Here is a 10438-nt window from a genome sequence, read left to right on the forward strand (position 1 = left end):
GCAAATGAAGGGCTGTTTTCAAGGACGCCTGGAGAAGAGTGAAATTAAAGTAGTACAGTATGAAAAGCTTATAGCAGATATCTTAAGGGCTTAAACTCATGTACCCATTTGATATAGATTTAACCGTTGCACCTAATTTATTTGGTTGATAGTGGTTTTCATACCTCACATTGCATTTAAAGCCAGCAATAATGAATGGGTATTATTGATGGGTATTTTCTTTTACGGGCAAAGGTGAACTGAGCTGATTAGTGTCCGTCCCAGTTTGGTGCTCATTTCCACAGTGAGGATGGGATTCTTGTTTGCTTCCGTTTGTTTCTTTAGCCTTATTTTATCTTTTTATACGAGCTAGTGGAATCTGAGGCAGAACTGGGCATTAAACATGTCCACACTGAGAAGCGTTGCATGCAGTACAAGACAGACGCTTTGTCCCTGCAAAGGGTTAAGCGCACTCCTGAGCAGGAACGTGCCATCCAAGGCGTATTCCTTGGGAGGGAGGGGATTTGCATAGGGGACGGTCCGTACGCACAGGCCCCCTAAAGCAGACACGCTGAGCTCAGCGATTTTGCAAGCCCGCTGAGTAGCAGGGGAAGGGGGTTGCCGGCGGTTCATCAGGCCGACAGGAGGCGGAGACAGTAACAAGCGCCTCGGGGAGATCAGCTGCTGTTGGAGTGGGTGGTGCAAGGCGGGCACCTTCCGATGAAATGCGTGCGGCCATAGGGCCAGGCAAGGGCGCTCCCCGAACAGCGGTAGGAGTTAGAGACTAACCGGGGAGCAGGGGGAGCACCAGCCCCCGGGTGTAACTTTGGAACCAGGTGGTGCTGGGAATGCAACAAGCCCGTGCGGGGGTAGCTAGGGGGGCCTAGGAGTGGACAGATAGGAGGAGCCCAGGGAGCAGCTGTGCTTCGGTTTCACTCTCGACAAATGGGGAAACCGGGAGCGCTATAGATTTGCGCTAGAGGAGAGCTAGTTAGTAAATACTCCCGTGCCAACCTTTCAAACCTTAGTAGTCCGGGCAGCACTTGCTGGGGTTTGTGGAGAGTTGGCTGGTCACCTGGTGCCGATTGTTTCCCATCTATTAAGTTGCATTAAGACATACAGAAATACATAAATTACTTTCTTAGGGCCCCTTTCCCTGCAATCAGTTGCTGTAGTCACTTCAAAGTTGCTCATGGATGGAAGGTGTGGGGTCCAGGATACAGCCTGCCTATGGAGTGTATGTGGCTGGGGAAAGGAGCACAAACAGAGCCCAAGCTACAACCGTTATGGAGTACATAGCTCGTGCAGGGCTGCAAGGCCAACAAGGCATATCCTGCAAGTGAATGCAAAGACCTGTCCCCTACCGGCAGCCATATGGTGCCTGCAGGCGGGAGCACAAGAACCCCCAGGAACAGCCTCAGGCTGTGCATGCAGCCGATTAGGAAAGGAGACCAAAGGTGCAGCTCAAACTGTGAATAGCTTTGAATGTTAGGATCCTGTTGAGTACCAACAACCTAGTACACAGAGGAGGGGAGGCTGGGGAAAGAGAGGAGCCCAGCTGCCATGATGGGGAAAGGAAGAAAGCAAGCCCAACTACCAGGGTTAGGTGGGGTTGAGGAGGAGTTGGAGGGAGGAGAGCCCTGAACATGACAAGAAATGTGGAGGCAGTACTCTAGGCTGAAGAGAGATGATGGCCCAGGGGAAACAGACTATTGGAGAGGGCCAGCACAGGTTGATTGGTGTGTGTGTATGAGTGGAATATAAGAGAAGCAGCAAGGAAGGGAGAGCCAGTGAGACACAGGAACTTGCAAACAGATATGTTGAAAAATGAAGTGAATAAAGGGGAGTCAGACAACAGAGGGGAAAGGAGAGATGGTTATCACTATTTATATAGTGAACTGATGGTATGCTAGGTGCTTTGAAGACTTGTAGCAAGTCAAGACTTGTGTGGAGCAATGTACAACCTACATAAAGAAGAGGGGATGGTGTACAGAGGTTGAAATTGATGAACAAGGGAGTTTGAAGCAAGAGACAAGTGTAATTTAAAAAATAATAAGAAAATAAGAGACAAAGAGGGACTAAAAGGGTTGGGGGGGGGGAAGAGATGGGAAGTAGAAAACCGGAGATAAGAATAAAGAAAAGGGACACAGGAGAAAAAGCAAGAGGTGCCCAAGACAGTGTTGAGCTTCTTGTCCTTTCTTTGACTTATCCCTGTTGCAGTCACACAGGTCTGTCACTGTTGGGTGTTTTTGTACTTCTATGGATCTCATTGCTATATACGTTTTTAACGTGCTTTCAGATTTCAAGCCTTGAACTGGCACTGAGGGAAAAGTTTTGAAATATCCCCCCCCCCCCAAATTAAGGGGATTCATAGGGAAATAAAAACAAGGGGCAGGACAGCACAGAGGCAGTTTGCCAGCAGTGAGCCTGAAGGGAGACACCCTGCCCAGCCAGTCTCCATGAATACCAATACCTCAAAGCCAGCCAGCCAGCAAAATCCCCAAAGTTGTCTTGATAGAGAAAGGTAAGAGCATGTGTTTGTTTCTTTGTGGGTGTTAAGCTTTTCTGGTTATTGTGGCTAAATAGGTGTAGTTTTAGTATCTGGCTGCATTTTATTTTCAACCCTGCACTAGGTTTGGTCTCGGGCAGCATGGTTGGGATCACTATGCTGGCGGATGTGCCATCTTTCAGAAAAGATGTGACAAATCAGAAGTCAGAGTGGAAAAAAATAAGGAGACATTCTCCAGAACTCCACCCACAAGTTTTTCAGGTGAAGCAAAAAGGGTTACTTCAATCGCAGATAGACTGAATGTTGAATTTGCTCTGATTCACAAGGAAAGAAAGCTAACGAAGTGTCGACGGCAGCGCCAGGGAAGGCAAGGACTTCCCTGGCCTATTGTACCCGCCACCCATGGTAATTGCTCAATCAGGAGCTCTTTAATGACCTGAAAATCTAAAAGTAATTCTAGAAAAAAGTAGAAACTTGGACCAGTTGCCAAGGAGGAGTACAGAAGAATAGCACAAGCTTGTAGGGACAAAGGCTAATGCACAAAAGGCTGAGGCACAAAATGAGTTGTACCTACGAAGGGACATAAAAAGGAAATAAGAGGTTCTGTAACACATTAGGAGGAAAAAGGTGAAGGAAAGTGCAGGCCCTCTACTTAGTGGGAAAGGAGAGCTTAATGACTTATGACATTGAGAAGGCTGAGGTGTTTAATACCTATTTTGCTTCAGTCTTCACTAAAAAGATTAATGGTGACCAGATACTTAACACAATTAACAACAAGGGGGAAGGATTGCAAACCAAAATAGGAAAGAACAGGTTAAAGAATATTTAGATAAATTAGATATAGTGAAGTCAGGAGGGCCTAATGAAATGCCCCTTAGGGTGCTGAAGTAATCTTGGAACCTTTAGTAGTTATCTTTGAGAATTCATGGAGGACATGTGAGGTCCCAGAGTACTAGAGAAGGGCAAACATAATACCTATCTTTAAAAAAGGAGAACAAACAGGACCTGGGGAATTATAGACCAGTCAGCCTAACTTGGATACCTGGCAAGATACTGGAACAGATTACAGTATTAAGCAATCAGTGTGTGAGAACCTAGAGGATAATAGGGTGGTAAGTAATAGGAAACATGGATTTGTCAAGAACAAATCATGCCAAACCAACCTAATTTCCTTTTTTGACAGGGTTACTGGCCTAGTGGGTGGTGGTGGTGGTGGGGGAGCAGTAGACATAATGTATCTTGATTTTAGTAAGGCTTTTGACACAGTCTCACATCATATTCTCATAAACAAAGTATGGAAAGGTGGTCTGAATGAAATTGCTATAAGGTGGGTGCAACACCAGTTGAAAGACCGTACTCAGAGAGTAGTTATTAATGGTTTGCTGTCAAACTGGGGATTGTATCTAGTGGGGTCCCACGGGGTCAGTCCTGGGTCCAATACTAGTCACTATTTTCACTAATGACTTGGATAATGAAGTGGAGAGTATTCTTATAAAATTTGCAGATGACACAAGCAGAGAAGAATGGCAAGCATTTGGGAAGACAGAATTTAAAATGATCTTGACAAATTGGAAAATTGGTCTGAAATCAAAAAGATGAAATTAAATAAAAACAAGAGCACAGTACTTCAGTCAGGAAGGAAAAGATCAAATCCCCATCTACAAAATGTGGACTAACTGGCTAGACAGTAGCAGTGCTGAAAAGGATGTGGGTTTATAGTGGATCACAAACTGAATGACTCAATAATGTGATGCAGTTGCAAAAAAAGGCTAATATCATTCTGGGATGTATTAACAGGAATGTTATATATAAAACACAGGAGGTAATTGTCCACTTTACTAAGCACTGGTGAGGCCTCTGCTAGAGCACTGCATAAGTTCTGGATGCCACACTTTAAGAAAGATATGGACAAAATGGAGAGAGTCCAGAGGAGAATAACAAATGACCTATGAGGAAAGGCTTAAACAAATACTGTTCATGTTTAGTCTTGACAAAAGAAGACGGAGGGGGGACCTGATAACAGTCTTCAAATATGTTAATGGCTGTTATAAAGAGGACCATGATCAATTGTTCTCCATGACCACTTGAAGGCAGGATAAGAAGTAATGGGCTTAAGATGCAGCAAGGGAGATTTAGATTAGATATTAGGGGGGGAAATCTAATATAAGGATAGTTAAGCACTGGAATAGACTTCCAAGGGAGTTTGTGGAATTCCTTTCAGAGATTTTTATGAACAGATGAAACAAACGTCTGTCAGGGATGGTCTAGGTGTACTTGGTTCTGCCTCAGCGCAGGGGGCTGGACTAGTTGACCTCTTGAGGTCCCTTTAAGCAGTACATTTTTATGATGGGGCTGCACAGATTCTTGCACTTGGGCTTGGTGTGTGCCCCAACCTCTGTGTGTGGAATTTCAGGCTTCTCTCCTTTAAAAAACCTTCTTGGGCCAGATTCTTCCATTATTTGTCACACCCAAACAGCTGCCTGGGTATAACAGAGAAGGATTTGGTCAACTGTATTTTAAGGAACAAGGTATACAAAAATTCCAGCAAATACATTGAATGCTAGTTTGTTTGACTAGTAGTGCTGTCCTTCCTCAGGCAGCTGAAGAGTTGATTCCAAACTCACAATTTGAACTGGATTTTATCTTTAAAAAAATAGTCTGGGGAAGGTTCCCTGATCCTTCTTGTAGTGGTTTCATTCAAAAAAGAGGATAATTATTCACAGATTGGCTGACTACATAAAGCCCTTGTGCATGACCCTGTCATGTTCTGAGAACCAAGACTTCACAAGCCTCTCTATTTGTAGCTTCTCTGTGTTGTAGCACAGATGGTTATTAGTCCCATCTGCCTCTGATTCTGAAGTCTTTTAGTTGCTTATTTGGGGTTGGGAAGGGGAGGTCAAGAGAGATCTAAATGATCTTAATCTGGCCCTGTGTACAGCAGGATTCTGGAGACTAACACACATAATGCTTGAGTAGTGGGGAAGTTTGGGACTCAACAGAGCAGTTTATAGCTGATGAGCATTAAGGTTTCTAACCATCGGATGAGTGAAGTTCTGGAACAGCCTTTCAAGGGGAGCCGTGGGGGGGCAAAAAACCTAGCTGGTTTCAAGACTTGGGCTTGATAAATTTATGGAGGAGTGGTATGATGAGATTCACATGTGGCCCATCTGTGACTGCTAGTAGCAAATATCTCCAGCAGCCAGACATGGGACACTAGATGGGGAGGGCTGTGAGTTACTACAGTGAATCCTTTCCCAGGTGTTTGGCCGGTGAGTCTCACTGACATACTTTGGGTTTAACTCAGAGGTTCCCAAACTTTTTGCTGGCACAACCCCATTTTAATAAAGTGTTTCCTGCCAGGACCCCAGACAATACGGAGGTCACCATTTTGAAGAGCAAAATGGCATCCTCTGCACAGCGTGACCTCGCAGACACCATACATGTGAGGTAGTGCCTCATGGAGGATGCCATTTTGTTCTACAAAATGGCATCATCCTTCGCACAGTGTGAGCGCGTACGTATATTGTGTGTGAGGTCATGCTGTGTGCAGGATGACATTTGGTGTCTTCCATGCATCATGACCTCGTGCACATCGTACATGCGAGGCCACGCTGTGCGGAATAAAATGACATCCTCTGCGCGTTAGGGATTGCTGCAAAGCATCTGCTGATGGCACGACCCCTTTTGAGGTCACAACTCACAGTTTCGGAACTGCTGATCTAACTGATTGCCATATTTGGGGGTGGGAAGGAATTTCCCCCCTGGGTGGTTTTCACCTTCCTCTGCAGCATGGGGCACAGGTCATGTGCTCATTTGAAGTAGTGTAAATGGTGGATTCTCTGTAACTTGAAGTCTTTCAATCAAGATTTGAGGACTTAAGTAACTCAGCCAGAGGTTACGGATCTTTTACTGGTGTAGGTGGGTGAGGTTCTGTGGCCTGCGATGTGCCGGTCAGACTAGATGATCACGATGGTCCCTTATGGCCTTAAAGTCTATGAGACCCTGCTGTTACCCCAACCAGCAGGCAGCGTGTGCAGCAGAAGTTCTTCCTCACAGAGGAATCCTCTGCCTTTAGTACAACCAGTTCCAGAGCTGCTGCAAGTAACGAACAAATGAGGGGCTTGATCCTGCTCCCATTGAAGTCAACAGAGAAACTCCCATTGACTTAAATAGAAACATAATTGGGCCTTTAAGCAGCCAGGAGGTTCAGCCCTTGATGGGACTGCAGCTGAGAGGGAGTTTATAGAGCTGCTGCTGCCACTGCTGTCTATACCCCAAACTTTGTTCAGAGGCTGCAGCGCTGGCTTCCATGCTCCCATCAGAGAAGCAAGAATATGCCTTTTACTATGCTTATTGGAGCTGGTCTCTTTTGTTTGTTTGACTCTCCTGTGTTTGGAGTATAAACTAGTGTCAGCAAAGTGAGTGAAATAAAGCAACAAGACTCAGTTATTTTCTTACATGCATCATTTCTGTGCCTGAATCTTTTACTCTGTTGATGCTGAAACAGCAAAGAGAAATATAGCAATAGTTTGTGATTATGGGGAAAAAAAATACAGGGTGGAAACTTTTGACCACAAAGGTCAAATCTTGAAGGTGAAGACAGCTGTCTTCTGGAATTTAAGCAATTGGCAAGTTACCTGTTACAAATGTTCAGTGCAGTAAGATCTTTGTGACTTAGGAAGGGGGTTAAAGAGTATGTGTTGAAAGTGTGGACAGAGGTGATACTTGCTGCATTGACTTTTCTCCACTTCTCCCCTAGCGACAGTTAGATTGTGGTTCATATAGCTTTTCTGTCATCATGGGGTAATTGTCCACAGTTAATAGAGAGCCTTGTAAAATTGGTCTGATGTAAAAATAATCAGAGATATGGACATCTCTCACTCTATATTCCCCTTGCACATTGCTTAAGTTAGTATTTGCAGAATTTTGCAATCTGTATAGATCCCTCTGTAGATAGTGGCATGACTCTTATCAGTTAACAGGGATTTAACTGAAAGTTGTCTAACTTGTAGTCCAGCACCTTTCTCTGTCTCCTCCCTTGTTCTGTTTCAGTGACTGAGATAGAGTGTAATTATAATGCCCTTCGTTAGTACTGTACTACATAAGGCCAGTTGCTTACTTCCCTGGAATGTCCTCCTTGTTCTTGCTTAGAGTCCTAAGGAACACATCTTCTCCTGCCCTTTCAAACCAATTCCCATTGCTAAGGCCCTGGATTGTAACAACCATCCTTCCAAACAAATGAAGATGTCTCCCTTTGGAGACCACTAATGCTACTCTTTGATCAGGCTAAAAGGAATTGCCTGAAGTCACTCAGTGTATAGCACAACCTCTTCTTCACCCCAGTGCTGTCTTTGGAGTTCTCCCCCCACCTTCCCTGTTTTAGGAGCAAGAATATGGGTTTGCTGGATGGAAGTGCAGAACTGTCAGGAGATCTCCTGGGCAGGCCACCCATGAATTAAAGCACTTATTTGTCTATTCATCTATGCCTTTTTGTCCCCAGATTCATTTGGGTGGATTTGTTCCCCTTTTATTAGAGATGAAATCCATCTGGAAAGTATCTGCCTCTGTGAGAAGCAGGCTTATCTGTATTGTCTTGCCTTCCCCCTTCCTTCTGTGTTGGCACTGTTCCTGCTCTAATTTTTGTGCTTTCCTCTCTCCCCATAGGTTCTGTTGTACTCTTCCCCTTCTTATTGTATATTTTCCCCCCTCTACCACCTCAGTATTCACAGTCCTCTATTTCACCTCCTTTTCCCCCACCTCCTGTTCTTTGTTGCTTCTCTTCCTCACCCTGTTCTTACTCCTTCCATACTGAATGTTCTAAACCCTCATCTACACTACAAATCCAATCACGTTGGAGGACTAGCATAGTTCTGCTCATTAGTGTAGACTCTGTAAAGGACTATCTAAGGCACACTTCATGGGTATGATTAGGGCCCATCTACTTTACATAACAGAACTGTACTTTTACTGTGTTGGGGGAATGACCATACTATAATCAGGTCCCTCCCAGATCTGGTTGTATTTATCATACAGACAGAGCCTTTCCTTTCCAAGTATTAAGGGCAAGGTGACATTTATAACATTTCCTATTTCTAGAATGCTGCAGTATTAAATCATGGGGCATGTTCATACAGGGTTATCAGCAGGGACTAAACCTGGTACCCTCAGCAACACAAGCACAAGCCCCTGCCACTTGAGCTGAAGGAGTAATATGGTTGGCTGTCTGAAATAAGCTGTCTCTTCTCTTCACTGGGGCCAACCACCAGGAAAATACTGTGATTATATGCTGTAAATCAGCATAGTGGTCTACTGCCAGCATTTCAGAAATCGTATTAGTTTCAGTGTATGTGCAGATGGAGTGGGGCAGCAAGACAGAGAAAAGTGCAGACATTCCACACTGGCACATATCAGCCTAGTTTGAGCTTTGACTGAGAATATTTGTTAGAATATTTTCTTGAATTTATATAAGAACTTCTCAGACCCTGCATTTTTTCATTCTTCTTTTGGTGTGTGGCTATGGATCTGGGGTTCAATCATTTAGTTTTGGTATCCAGACACTAGGACCTAGGTGAAAGAGAAGTACAGAAATATTTAGCTTGAGTCAGTACAAAATGTTCTTGTAGCACCCACAGGAAACCCCAAGAACATCTCTGAACAAGGACATTTGAGGTTTTTTTCTCCCCATGCAAACTTTCTATTGCACTTCACAGCCTTTTCCCCACCCCTTCATAATGTTGTGTTCCGCAGTTCACACAAGATGTAACATAGCACAGAGTGATCACTGTGATATGCGGATTAGTTTCTTGACCAGTTTCCTGATTCAGTATGTGTGATGGTCATTTTTTTCAATGATAAATGTGAGAGAACTCCAAGTCTGTGTGGGACAGAGGTAAAGCAGTCTAAATGAGCTAGTTAATTATATCTACAGCTGCCACCCCTACATCCGCCTGCATTAGATTCCACAAAGGCAAGTGCCCTGTCGAACCATACCCCACAAAAAAGCAACTTGGGGGGTTTAAATCTATAAAGAATAAGCTGCATTTAGAGTAGATAAAATAATATTTTCTATTTCCATATTTTTATTTTCAAGAAGCCTACAGTATTTGCTGTTTTATATAAAGTGTTCACTGGAAGAAAAAACATGTTGTTCCATTTGTAATACAGTACAACGTGAACTTTTCACTTCCTCTCAACAGCACAGAAAGACATGTCTATTTTGGTATAATACACACATACAAACAAACCATGTATAATACAGAGCTTGATTTGTTTCCTTCTTGTTTTGCTGGTTGCAGTAACAAGACTGTCAGCATTGGTTTGAATATCACTTGTATATGACTTAAAAAACAAACAAACAAATCTTCTCTTCCTTATAGAAAGAGTGGGGTGAAGTCTTATGGTTATAAGAGGCAACTGAGATTCAGGATTCCTAGGTTCTATTTCTAACTGATGCTGAGTTGCTGTGCAACTTTGGGCTAGTCACTTAGGCTAAAGTTTTTAAAAGCAACCACAGATTTTGGGTGCCCAACTTGAAATGCCTTGGACCTGATTTTTAGAAAGGCAACCCCTCTCCCCCCCCTCCCCCCCAAACTCTTACTGGAGTCAATAGGAGCTGCTGGCATTCAACATATTTGATGATCAGGCACAAGGTGTCTCCAGTTTGCCACCCACAAAGGAAGCACTGAGTGACCATTTCTGAAAATGTTGGCCTCAACTTACTTATCTGTAAAACAGAGATAACAGTTACCTTGTAGGTTTGTTGTGAGGCTTAATAATGAATGTTTTAAGACCAAATATTAGACTATATACCCTCATTTAAGAGCCAACTACCAACTTAAAATTAAATTGCAAACATAACACAAAGCATAACAAACACCGTTTGAAACAGGTAATGAACATGTTGGATAGGTAGTAATTAGATAGACAAAGAAGTTGGTGCTGGGAGCTTGT

Source organism: Emys orbicularis, chromosome 7, assembly GCF_028017835.1.
Source record: "Emys orbicularis isolate rEmyOrb1 chromosome 7, rEmyOrb1.hap1, whole genome shotgun sequence".
NCBI classification, from domain to species: domain Eukaryota; kingdom Metazoa; phylum Chordata; order Testudines; family Emydidae; genus Emys; species Emys orbicularis.